Genomic DNA, 14,344 nt, shown 5'->3' with positions numbered 1-14,344 from the left:
TCAAAAATTTTGATAAAAGGAAAAATCTCAGAGTTATAGCATTTTCAAAAATTTTTAATTCGACTGTCAAACGAAATTTTAAACCAAACAACGCACGATATGAAAAAAGTCAAGAAAAGAAAATCCTTGCTTCTTTAAATCCCTACAAGATTATCATAACAAACTTTTGAATTTTTTTAGAAAATCGAAAATTCAAATTTTGATTGCACAAAAAATAATCAAAAATTACATTTTATGGTCGAACTATGTAGGATACGAAAAAAGACGAATTAATCAAAATTGTTATCCCAAAAAAGATCTAAAATTTCGTTAAGAATCACTTCTTGATATGACGCATACTTTTTGTTTTATTCGTGAAAAATAAAATGGAAAATAAAAAATTAATAAATAAAAAATGTGTGGAAAACGACGAAAGTTACGAAAAAAAAGATTTAACAATACCTGTTTACAAATGTCTGTCGAAAATCGAGCGCGCAGCATATAACTACTGCCATCTAAAAGAGATCTTTTTGATGAAGTTTCATTCAAGCATTCCAAATGCAAAGAATAAATATCCGAGCGCGAAATTATTTATTATAAATTCTGAAGAAATAGGAATTGCTGTTAAAAAATGTAATAAACAAATGCTTGCATTTTTAAGTAGATAAATTTAGTTTCTTTAACAGAATCCATTAAATGCGTATAAATAATGGGCCTTTACTAAGACATTCTGCTGTTAGACAACAATTTATAATTTTTTAACACATCTAATAAAGAAATTACACTGTGGCCGTTTTTTATTGGAAACATCATATTGGTATTAATAAAATCGACTACAAGTTTCAAGCAAGGTCTCTCTGTTATGATACACAGTTTTATTTGGAGAAACATGAATGAACTGAGAGTTTTTAATGTTTTGTTCATAATTTCGACTGATTTTCATAAATAATTGTAGAAATAATAAACTTGTCCTGCCGGATGATACAGTATCATAACAGAGAGACCTTACTTAAAGCCTCATTGGTTATACACATTTAATTGATTGTGTTAAAGAAACTAAATTTATTTAGTAAAACCTAGCCAAAGTATGAATTTGTTTATTACGTTTCTTAATAACAATGATTAATTCCTTAGTATTAATAAAAAATAACTATAGAGAGGTACTAGCACGACATTAGGAATTAATTTCTCTGAAAAAACGAAATATATATGTTGAAAAATGACAATATTATGCATTTGTTAATTAATTTTGTTTAAACAAATAATACTAGTTTTTTGAAATCAAATAATCGCGCAAAAAACTATAAGCAAGATATTTATTGCCTTTTCTGTTAAAAAAGAAAACAAATCTATTTTATATAAAGAATTTATGCACTTACTAATAAAATTTGTTTAAATAATTAACAAATGTTCTTTTTTTATAAGTCATATTGAAATTTTTTTCTTTAGAATTCCACTTGAAAATACACATCTGAAGTAGCTATATTTCATTTTTACTGAAAATCTAACTTTTGTTGATTAATTTTCTTATAAAAATTGTAAACATTTTCTTTAATATCTGATACTGCTGTACATCATTCAAGACAAGTACCCCCCCCCCCAACCCAATTCTGTGTACTTTCACATAAATTGGATAAATTCCTACAAAGTGGCATCTTCGTAATTTTTTAAAAATCAATTTTCATTGTTAAATAAAAAAAAATTAAACAACTTCTTTTTAAATACGCCTCAAAAACTTTGTTAGGAATTTCATGAGCTATAATTAATAAAATATCAAAATCAGTCAAATAGTTTGAGCTAAGAGTTAATTTATCCAAGAGTACCTCATTTGACCCCAACGTGCGTAGGATCCGACGATTACGACTGTAAGTAAACTACAAACGTAAACTCGAGGGGTATTGCTATATATTCACCAATATTCTTTAATATCATATTTCCTAATTCCACGACTCCTCCTTCCCTCCCTTTCACCGATTGACTATTTTGATACTATTTAAAAAAGAATAAACTAAATAAAGTATTTTTTACGATTGTTTATTATTGCCACTATTTCTTTGCTTTATCTTGAAAAATATGTTGTAACTTCTTTGCTAATTGGCTAAAACAAAATGTGCTCCAATTCAACAAATGACAACTCACCGGAAAATTGTTTCAATGCCTTATTATGGGCCATATCTACATAAATTACGTACATTTTAAATCAAATAGTTCAATTTTTCACCAAGGAGATAAATATTCGACCAGAAAGGCAACTTTTCAACAAAATACATAAATTTTTAACCAAATAGTTTAATTTTCTATTGTAATGATGAATTTTCTAATAAAAAGAAAATTTGATTTAAAAAATCCCATGCATTTTGAACTAAATAGTTTGGATAGTTACATCTGAATTTGTTTAAACATTTTCTACAAAACAGTGTATTTTTTAATTTAAAAATTACTGATTAATTTTAAAGTACCAATTTTCAACTAAAATTATGAATCTTGAACCCAAAAAATCAACTTTTAATAAAGTGGTTTAATATTTGACCAACGAGTTTAATTATTAATCTAAAAGGATGAATTTTCAACAAAACATATGATAGTTGATATTTTATTTAAAAACTTTAATAAAAAAACAGTTCGATTTTACCAAAGAAAAACGAATTTTCAACAAAATATTAAAATCCTCAACTTAACTAGATTAATTTTCAAACAAACGGTTGCATTTTTATACACAAAATCGATTTTCTATGAAAAAGACAAATTTTTAACAAAATATATACATTTTCAACAAAATTGTTGAATTTTCAAGCCATAATACCAATTTTTCTACAAAACAGTTGAATTTTCAACAAAAAAGTTCATTTTCAACCAGTGAGTTTAGTTTTCCAAAAAAAAGTTCAATTAACATTTTAAAAAATGAACTTTTAACCAAACAATTTTAGTTTGTATAAAAAACACAAATTTTCAATAAAATACATAAATATTTAAATTCTTAACCGAATTGTTGAATTTTTGAGCCAAAAATACTAATTTTCTACAAAACAATTGAATTTTTAACGAAAAGTTTAGTTTCAAAGAAAACAGATTAATTTTTAACCACACAGCTTTTTTTTTAAAAAAAAAGGAAAAATTTCTACAAAAAGAGATATTTTTTCAAACCAAAAAGTGCTACTACAAAAATAACTTGTTAGTTTAGTATTATTAATTATAATACATAAAACCAAAATTTAGTGTAAATATTTGTTTTTTAATTTATATACACATCAGTCAAAATCATAAAAGTAAAAAAGTACAGAAGTGCAAATTAAGCGCTGGATCTATTTTATTTTCTTATAATTTTATTAAATTTTCTCTATGAACTCAAGTTCTGTTTGTCACAAGTTACGACAACTGAAAAATCCCGAACAATAAAACTCCTGAAAAATAAAATTGTCTAAATATGAAAGCTCCGAATTGAAAAATCCCTAAATGATAAAATTGCGGACTGTTTATAATATTAGCGAATTTTAAAAATAGAAAATAACAAATTCTCCCCAAAAAAATTACTGAATTCTATAAAATCCCAAATTGAAACCATTGAAATATGTGTATTTCAATAGATATGGTTTATTGATCAAAAAAGAAAAATCCAATATTTTTATCTAAGTATCTTTTTATTGTTCACAGTTTGTTGAAAATATTGTTTAAATTTAAGATCAGAATGATTGTATAAAAATTGTATTAAAAAGTAAATTTAAAAACATGTGTGCCTTGAAATAAAATAATTGCTTCTTAAGTTTTCTCCTAACCTAATAAAATTTTCTTAACTCATTTGGCGGGATTCAACTCAGCACTGATTTATCTCGAAATTTCTTGTTAACTTTTTTAAAATCAAAAATTCGATTTCGGAATACATTTTTTAACATTTTTTCAAAATACTACGCACATTTTCAAACCAAATTTACCACCCAGGAATATAATTTTTTCATTTATTGTTATTTTAAATTCAAATGATTATTTTGAGAAACTTCAAACGATAGAAAGAAAATCTATTTGATACAAATATTTAATTCTTTTATTTTTAATTAATAATTAATATTGATTAAAAAACAATTATTTTAATTGCTTAAATAAGAGAATTTTGTAATTTGGGATTTTTCTTTTCCACACATTTTATAATTTAGCATTTTTCCGTCAAGAATTTCAAAATTTAGTCATATTATAAACAGTAGGAAATTTTTTATCTGTGAATTTTCAAATTCGATAATATTATAAACTGTTCGGGAATTTTAACATTTGGGAATTTTTCAATTCCAGATTTTTATATGTCAGCAATTTTATTTCTCGGGAATTTACAGTGTCGGGAATCTTATTTTTCAGGATTTTTCGGTCATCCCTAAGTTACATCGAAATGCGTATATATTTTTTATTTTAAACACATTCAATATTTGATAAACCAAAATTAAAAAGCCTTATATTTAAACTTAAATTATATTTCAATAGAGCGATGACCCAATTATGCAGAAAACTAAATAATTGTAAATGTCCATGAATTTTAATGTAATTTTTACAAGTTTCTAAAAAAATTAATTTCAATATATGTGAACCTGTTTTTAATAATAAACAATCTATTCACCAAAAATGTTTACTGCGGAGCTACCCCACAGCTACGTTACCAATTTCCTTCTATTTTCACCCCCCTTCCCCTCCCGGTTCGCCTACGTTAACGAGGGAAGTTTTTCTTTACATCAAAAAATTAAATAGTGAAATTTGTAAAGGTAACAACAAATTTACTTTGTAACTTTTCTCAAAAACGGAATTTTAAAACAGTTGAATTTAACCAAAAAACGATGAATTTTTATACAATTTGTTGAATCTTCAACCAGAAAGTTGAATTTTCCACAAATAATATCAATTTTCTAACTGAAAAGACGAATTTTATAAAATATACACCAATTTTCAACAATATTCTTGAATTTTTAATTTAAAAGGACGAATTCTCTACAAGATAGTTGAATTTTGAACATGAAAGATAATAATCAACCAAATAATTAAATTTTCTATCGAATTATAAAAATTCTATGAACAGTTATTTAAAACAGCTATATTTTTGATCAGAAAATATAAATTTCCAACAAAAAATATACATGTTGATGAAAAGCAAAACATTTTTTTAATAGTTTGACTTTAAAGCAAGTACTTGGTTTTTCGAACAAAGACGATTAATTTTCAACCAAGAAAATCAGTTTACGATAAAGAATACAACTTTCTAACTAGAAAAAATTAATTTGAAATTAAAAATATCAAGTTTTAACCAAAGCTAACATAGATTATGAATTAATAATTTAGTTTAGTCAGTTAACAAAACTTAGTTCGTAATTAAAGGAACAAATTTCCACAAGATAGTTGAAATTTAAACCAAAAATGGAATAGATTATACATTAATACTTTAGTTTAATTAGTTTAAAAAATTAATCCTTAACACTGTCAACAAAATAATTAATTTAAACTTTTAAATTTTATTGAAAATATTTAAGGAAACGAACAATTTTTTTTAAAAAGTGGACTATAGGGGAATTGCAGAAAGAGTGTGAGGTCTAAAATATGAAAGTGATTGGCAAACTCTTCAGTCATCAACTCCCTGTTATCAAACGTAGTTTTTTAGCTACTCCCACCCCCCTCAAATTGGTAGCGTAGCTTATGGACGACCCCTAAGTCACAAAGTAGGAAACTATGTAGGAAACTACGAAATCCTATATTACGTTGTTTACTGTCCCAATTCTCAACGTAGTTTACGACTCAGTTTCCTACGTCATTTCTGACGTAGTTTAATACGTTCTTGACAGCGTAGGAATTTTCAATTTTTCACTGTAGAAAGTTTTAATTTCTTTGGCCTCCATAGAGTGTGTCATATACTAATTTCTTCTGAATTTCGATTACAACTTCAGGACAGTAATCTTGTTCAGTTGCCCTTCAAGAAACTTTTTGTTTAAGCCAAGACTTAACATGATTTGAAGTTATAAGTCTGACCAAGATTTGATGTGCATCTAATCAAAATACTTGGCCACGTATAAAGAGAAAGTGATGACAAAAATATTAAAGTTTTCATATCGATCTAATTAGAAATATTAAGAAAGGAGATTTCCTATAAAAAGTCTTTAAATGCATTATTTATAAAATCGAGAGCCAAAATATAATTTAATATAAAAAGTTGTTCATTCAATTCAAGATTACTTTCAAAATAAATCATCACAAAAAATCGTAAAAAATATATTTTATGCAGTAGTAACTGGATCGACAAACATTTTTTCTCTCCATAGATTTTTATCCCCATACAAGTGAATAATAAGAATCCCCTAATTTGGACACTTATGTTTTAAAATACAATCTACACCGAACCTGACTATAAATATTTTATATTTGTATAAGCACCAATCCGAAAATCTAATTTTTCATGCTGATTTTCGGATCTAGATGATCTTTCACAATATGTATGATAGGATGATTTATTGCATAAGGTTAAATAAAATTATTTTCGAAAATATATTCACACACTGCCTAAGTTGTACCTTTTTATTAAAAAAATTGTTCACCAAAAAAAATAATAAAGTAAAAACCGGATATGGTTCAGAGTTTTATTTTTGATTGTTCTTATTTTCTGAATATCTTTAAAATCCATTTAATAAATTTGTCTACATAATATCTACCCCCTTTCACATTATTATCATTGTACATTAGCGTGCTTTCAAAATGAACTGTTTTTTTTAATTTTCATGCATACCACCCTCAAATTTGTTTAAATCAACAAAAAAATCATTGCGTTAAAAAAATTATATAGAGGTTTCATAAGTCCCATAACATTTAACACGTATTTCCCATAAGAAAAAAAAACATTTTTGTAAATTTTTTCAGAATCGTCAACATTAGGTGAATCTAGTTGAAACGCAACAGTGTTCTATATAATTCGTTATAGAATACAAATGAATAATCTCGTTTTGAATGTCACCCCCAGAAGTCTGTTTAACAGAGTCCCGAAAAAACACCATAAGTAAAAAATTTGGTTTTGCGAGTTTTTGGCTTTCCTTATGATTTTTTGAAATGTTTTTTAATACAAACTGTTTATAATATATAAGATACTAATTTTTAATAATAATTTCATGTTTGTAGAATTTTTTAAAGTAATTTATTATTGTTTATAGTAATAATTATAATTAATTTATAGTAATAGTAATAAATTAAGTTTAGCAGCAATAATTCTTCAAACCACTTATTATTAGTTTTATTAATATTCTTTTAGAATAATGCTAGATAGATGCAGTTTTTTTAACAAAATTTGTTGTCCACTTTTAAATGAGATAGAAATAAAGATTTATTTAAGTTAACAAACATAATATTTTAAACAATTTACCATTATTTTTAATAATATACTCTTTGAATAATACTAGAAATTATCTGTTTTTTTCTAAGATTTTTAACTTTTTATCAATGGTTTACTCAGAAAGAGGTGATAATTATTGCAATTTGACTAAACGTAATTGTTAAAATAAATTATTACTGTTTATCTTCTTCTGTAGTAATGTCAAATAGTTGCCATTGTTTTTGAAATTTTTAGCTTTTTGTCCAATTTTCAATTAGTGAGGTAATAATTATTTGAATTTAATAAACATAGGTATTTAAAAAATGAATTATTATTCATAACTATCTTGTCTTCGATAATTGCTAAAAAGTTGCAGTTTTCTCTCATATTTCTAACTTTGCTTTTGCTGTTTAGTTATGAATAAATAATACATAAACATGAGAAAGAATCATTTTTTAAACAATATCTTTCTATTTTGTGAATATATTTTTCTGAAACAAAAAAAAAACTATAAAAATATTCTCTAAGTTTCCTGCATGGATCATATTTAATATGAATTTACCCTTAAGTATAAACTGAGAGCTTTTGTTTAAATTAATACTAATATTCATCATTTGTCCCTAATGAAGAAGTCAAAGAAAAGCTGAAAATTTTAGAAAAACTGGCAAATTTCTAGCATTTATCGAAAAGAATATTATAAAAAGTAAGAACAATAAATTGTTTAAATGTTTTTAAAAAAAGTTAATCAAATATGGAAAGTTTTAGAAAAAACTGCAAATGTCTAGCGTTATTCTAAAAGAGTATTATTGAAAATAATGATAAATTGTTTAAACAAATATTTTTGTTTTATTTATTTGACTGTTGCCTTCATATAACTAAAAAGTTGAAAATAAGTTGAAAAATTTGGAAAAAATCGCCACTTTCTAACTCAGCTCTGAGGTAAAATTGCTAAAAGCGATCATCGATTTTTTATACGATTTATTAAAAAAATTATCAGTAGGAAGTAACATTTAATGTATTGAAAACGATTTGTAATTTAAAAACCGTTATCATTCATTTGTATTATATGGCTAATTGTACCCCCAAGCATTTTTTGTTGTTGAAAAAACGCATTTATTTTGATTCAAAAATATTTGGGGGCAATATGCATGAAGATTTTTAAAAATTGCACCTCCCCTTGTACGTTATGTAATGAAAATTTTCTAACTCAGTTTTAAGGAAAAAAAATAATGTTATCTTACTTATTTCACATTTCCATATAAGGATTTGACATGCGTTGTGACATCTACAAGATACAAAAAAAACTTTTTTAAGTTATATGCTCTTATATTATTCAAGAGCATAATTGTATATGCATAGAAATCCTATGCATTTTCAAGTACATTGAGAATATAAAAACAACCAAAATCAAGAGGAAAGACACAGCTACTGGAGAGGACCTTAAATTCATATCCGTATATAATATTTTTCTTTCAAAATTTGTTTACTAAAAACGTACAGATTATGCTAGTTTGCTTTTTCAAATTCGAAAATTATCTTTTTTAATCGCTCTGCCGTATCTTATTTATATTAATAGAAAAAGTTAAATTAAAAAAAACCGACCTGTACCAGGGATTTTGGAAAAAAATGTTAACATTTTTACTCTAAAAAAAAATCAAAAATATATTACAAAAGGGAAAGTAATGAATATGAAAGTGAGTTACCTTAAGATCGAGTAATACTAATGTTACTATACAAGAATCGAGGTGACAATGCATTGTGCGCTTGACAAACGTGCTTCGTATCGCTCTTTTAAATCGTTGAAAAAAATCGTTGAATTTATTAATATTAAAAAATAATCTATCACCACGACGACGGATACATGCAAATTACGTGATTAGAAACTAAATAGAGTGTTCCAAGATTTCATTTGTGTATACCCTTATAAATCATTGTATTAGCAAGAGATGTATTTGAGACAGAAAAATACAATATTGTTAATTTATTGCTAAAGCATAAATAATCAAGTATTTTCAATGAAAAATTTAATTTTGGATCACTCTAGTCTTAAATAATTAATTACAGCCATGTTTATTTACGTAATTAAGGAAATTTGAAATGAAATTCAGTTTGTAGAAATCGTGCACAAATTTTAAAAATCTGGGATTAATCCATATTTACAATATAATCTCATTAGAGAAATCATGGAAGAGAAATCGAAAAGCTTAAAAATTGATATTAATTGTCAAAAAATTTTTTAGAATTTAGTTTTCGTTAAATCATATAGTTGTTTTTTTTTGCTAATTTCATTTAGTCCCAAAAATAAAATTGTATTTAATTGAAAAATAATTTCTTTGCAGCCAAACAAGTTTCTTTTAATCAAACAATAATTTTTCAACTCATAGAAAAATTTATGTAATTCTAAACATTTGCCGGGGGATATCATAAATAGAAAGCGGATTAGAAAATATGTGAAATGATTTTGATTCGAAAACGTTTCAGTTTATATACTCTAGATTAGTAAAATTGTGAAAAGATAATATTTTGATAGGAATGATAAGGAATTCAACTTGTATAAATTCTTAATGAAAGATTTTAAAATTGGAGAATTTTATATTGAAAAAATTCTGAAACAGAAGCTTCACAAATTTTAAACCTATTTTGAATACAAAAATCTCAGAATTTAAATGATTTCGATTTAAATTTTTAAGGAGAACACTTTCAAAACGTTGAAACGTTGAAACTAAAAAATTATGACTTAACATGAAAATTGAGTAGACATTTAAACTGAATTATTCCGAAAGAAATGTTACAAATAAAAAGTAATTTTACCTAAAACTGAAAATAAATATAGTCGCTAAGTATTGTAATATTAACACTAGCTTGTACTCAGACACTTAAAAAAGAGTGTAAGACTGGGATTTGAGAAAGTATCGAATTTAAAAAAACAGAATGTTTTGTGCGTTTAAAATTGAAACCAAAGTGCTTAGAATATTCAAATCTAAAATTTGACCATTTTTAATATCAAACCGATTAAATGTACAGAAAGTGATATTAATTTTTACGGGTTCAAGTACAACAATTTTTTGGTATAACAATTCTTCGCGACTAGATTTTTTATTTTTAAAGTAAGTTTGAATTTGTTTATGATTCAAGTTTCTAGAGTATACATTTTTTTATTTTCTAACATTTCCAATTTAAAATTACTTTCTAAATTGAACTTTTTTTAAGTATAATTTAATTTTAATAAATAAAATTTAGTACAAAAAATGTATTAATAAAATTGAATAAATATATAAAAATTTTGGTTTCAAATTTTAAAAAAATTCAAATCATCTAATTTTAAACACTTTTATTAAATCTCCCCTGCCTAAAGTATCTAAAATTTAAACGTTTAAAATCAAAATCATTTAATCCGTTTTGCTTCAATTTCAAACGCATTCAATTTCATTTTACTTCACAGTAGCTCTCATCCGTTCTCTGAGCATAAATTTGTTATAAAAATATATTTTTTCCCAACAAAAATACTAAATAAATGCCAACAAATTCTCACTGACTTCCATAATTTTTAAATTTTTCTTAAGGTCTAATTGAGTAATAACAGTAGCAATAAAGTATAATTTCGCATGCAATCGAGAGCTAAAGAGACAGTAGGGAAGGAACGTAACTTTCAGCCAATCGCCAATTAATCGAGTCAACGACTGCGAAGAGGTACTTTGATTTCAAATGATCAGCGGATGCGGAAAGGCAACCAAGCGATTTTATTGTTGGAAAAAATGGAGTCCAGGAAATGAAAGGAATGTCTATTAGTCAAAAAATGTAAGACAAATAGCTCAAAAGTCCAAGAACGGCCATTCGTCCAAGATTTTGAACGAATAGACAGAGAAACGTTTATTCGTACGGAAATTGTCTTCGCGAATAAAATAATTTAATTCAAATCAATAAATGCGTTACAGTATTTTAAACATTTTTCTCATCCCTCCCCTTGATCGTCACAGATCATCACACCAAGCTTGAAACCCCCATTGTCAGAAGTTGTTCTTCTATTTTATTTATCAAACGCTTAAAATTATAGAAAAAAAGGCATAAACATAATATTTCAACAGATTTCACAGCCCAATCTGCCAAAGAGATTAAGTTTCTTCCCAAAAAGATGAATTTGCAACGAAAGAGCTGCGTTTTTCAAGCTAAAAAGTCAAAGTATTTAGAAAACAGTTTTTAAACCATAAGAGAAGAATTTTTCAAAAGAAGCATGATTTTTTTCAACAAATAGTCGAATTTTCAACAACAACAGAAATTTATGACCAAACAGTTGCATTTACAATGAAATTGTTTAACTTTTAAGCAAAAGAGTTGCGTTTTAAACTAATTCTGGAATATTTACCAAAAAAGATTGAATTTCAAATTTTAAATAAAAAAAAAATCAGTTGAATTTTCGCACAAAAAATATGACTTTATAAACAGAATAGTTGAATTTTCAGCCAAATAATTAAATTTCTAATTAAATAATTGAACTTTCAACAGAATGGTTCAATTTTTAACCAAATTGTTGAATTTTCAACTTACAAAGAGGAATTCTTATCAAACGGTCGAATTTTTAACCAAAAAATGTAGTCTTCGTCATTTACAACTAAATAATTTGATTTTTAGTGAAGAAGGCAAACTCTTTAGAAGAGAGTTGAACTTTCAATCCAAAACACCAATATTCAAAACATTATTTAAATTTTTAATAAAACAATTATATTTTCAACAAATTAGTTTAATTATTAACAAAATAATTAGGTTTGTAACAATATCATTAAAGTCTCCTTAAAAATTAGAAATATTTAACAAAAAAATTAATCTTGAATAAAAAAGTTTAGGTTTCAGCCAAGTAGTTAAATTTGTAATGAAAAAAGGTTGATTCTTAATGGAAAATATAATACATATTTAATGCTTCAAATAAGACATGATTATGATTTTTATTAAGAAACAGATTAATTCAACCTAAAAAGACCAATTTTCAAAAATATACGTAAATTCTGAAACAAAACAGAATAATTTCTTAACGTAGAGATGCATTCTAAGCTAAGAAATATATAAGTTCTAATAATAGATGATTTTTCAAACCAAAAAGATGTAATTTTCAACATAATTCGGGAATTCCTGAACCAAAATCACAATTTTAATACAGAAAAATTGATTATTGAACCCGAAAATATAAATTTTCGTCAAAAAAGGTCATTTTCAACAAAACAGTTAAATCTGAAGTTCAACAAAAACAAAACAAAAATCAACAGAATAGTTAAAAATCTTATACAAATAATATTTTTTTAAATACTAAGAATTTCGGCCTGTTTGTTGAGTTTTCAACTAAAAATTATCACTTTCCAAACAATGATAAAGAAGTTAAATTTTCACTTCAAAAAATATATTCTTATCAAGCAAAGAAACGAATTTTCGAAAAAATAGTTTAACTTCCTCTGTCAATCATGTAAATAAATCTTTAATCAAGAAGATTAATTTTATACTCAGAAATATGAATTTGCAACCAAATACATAGATTTCAATGGAATTATTAAATTTTTAATGAAAACGACCCATTTTTAAGCAATAATGGAATAGGTAGATTTTCAGTTTATATAAAATAATTTTGCACCAAAATAATTAAATTTTCAACAAAATAGTTGAATTTTTTAAAAAATTGTTAAATTTTTGCTCTGCAAAGATTAAATTTTAATCAAATAGTTGAACAGTGTTTTAGAAGAGAATTTACTTTTCACTCCATAAAAATTAAAGAAAAAAAATGATTTTTCGACGAAAAAGTTGAAGTTTCAGGAAATTAGTGGAATTTTCGATTCAAAAAAAGATTGATTTTGAATGGAAAATATAATACACAGTTGCTGTTTTAAACAAAAAAAGATTTAGATTACATCATCAACTAAAATGGTATGATTTTAACCAAACAGTTGAATTTTAAACCAAATAATATAAATTTTCTACAAAAAGAAATGGATTTTCAAACCAAAAAGACAAATATCCGAGAAAAGAATGAAAGTTTCTACTAAAAATTTAATTTTCAGTCAAATATTAAAATATTTCACCATAATAATAGAAAATTCAACCCAAAAAGACCAACTTTTAACGAAATCGTTGCATTTTTAAACCAAATGAACAAATTTTCTACAAAAATTTTAATTTTAAACTAGAAACTTAAAGCTGCAGTTTTAAATGCATTAATTAAATTTTCAAAAAAGAAAATTGATTTTCTACAAAAAAATACAAATTTATAACCAAATATAGATATTTCAACCAAATTGGTAAATTTTTAATTAAAAGCGATCAATTTTAAACCAATAATGAAAAATTAAATTTTTAACAAAATAATTGAATCTTCAACCAATATAATGAATATTTAACAAAGTAGTTCAAGTTTTAAACAAAGTAGTTGTATTTTTAACAAAAAAAATGAATTCTCAATGAAAAATTATTAGGGGAATTTTCAACTAGAGACTAACAAATTATACCGAAAATAGAATAGTTAAAAATCTAGTTTAAAAACTATTTTTCGATTGAAAAATCAAGTTTTCAACAAAATAGTTCGACTTTCAACCAGGAGAGATGGATTTTATCTACAAAACAGTGAATTTACAACCAATTAATTGAATATTCAACTAAAAAGTTTGATCTTCAACGCAAAAAGTCGAATATTCTACAATACAGTTGAATCCTCCACCTAAGAGAGGAATCTGCAACGAATGAAAGAATTTTTTACAAAATAATTTCTTTTTCAAACAATTAGTTAAATTTTTGTCCGAAAAGATGCCTTTTTAAGAAATAATTGTATTTTCGAAAAAAAAATTAAATTTTCAACTAATAGTAGGATTTTTGCCAAACAAAATATGTTCCGAACCAAAAATATAATAGTAGACTTTTGAATTAAAAGGAACTAGCTTTCGAAGAAAAATAGTTGTAATCTGTCATTTTATTAATGGCTATATTGAGATACTTTTCTTGTAAAATAAAATGGCATACTTTCATTTTTTGAAACATTTCAGAAGATAATTATTCAAATTTATATTTTCA

The 14,344-nt window shown here is 24.8% G+C and overlaps 1 protein-coding gene across 5 annotated transcripts in view; it reads right to left on the bottom strand.

Annotated features, from left to right (window-relative positions):
* LOC117178920 (serine protease 33) overlaps positions 1 to 14,344 on the bottom strand; it is a 122,905-nt gene that overhangs the window by 22,545 nt on the left and 86,016 nt on the right. The window lies entirely within an intron of this gene.

This window comes from Belonocnema kinseyi, chromosome 8 (assembly GCF_010883055.1).
Source record: "Belonocnema kinseyi isolate 2016_QV_RU_SX_M_011 chromosome 8, B_treatae_v1, whole genome shotgun sequence".
NCBI lineage: Eukaryota > Metazoa > Arthropoda > Insecta > Hymenoptera > Cynipidae > Belonocnema > Belonocnema kinseyi.
The sequence above is the reverse complement of the archived record's forward strand: the minus strand, read 5'-3'. Positions and strand labels throughout refer to the sequence as shown.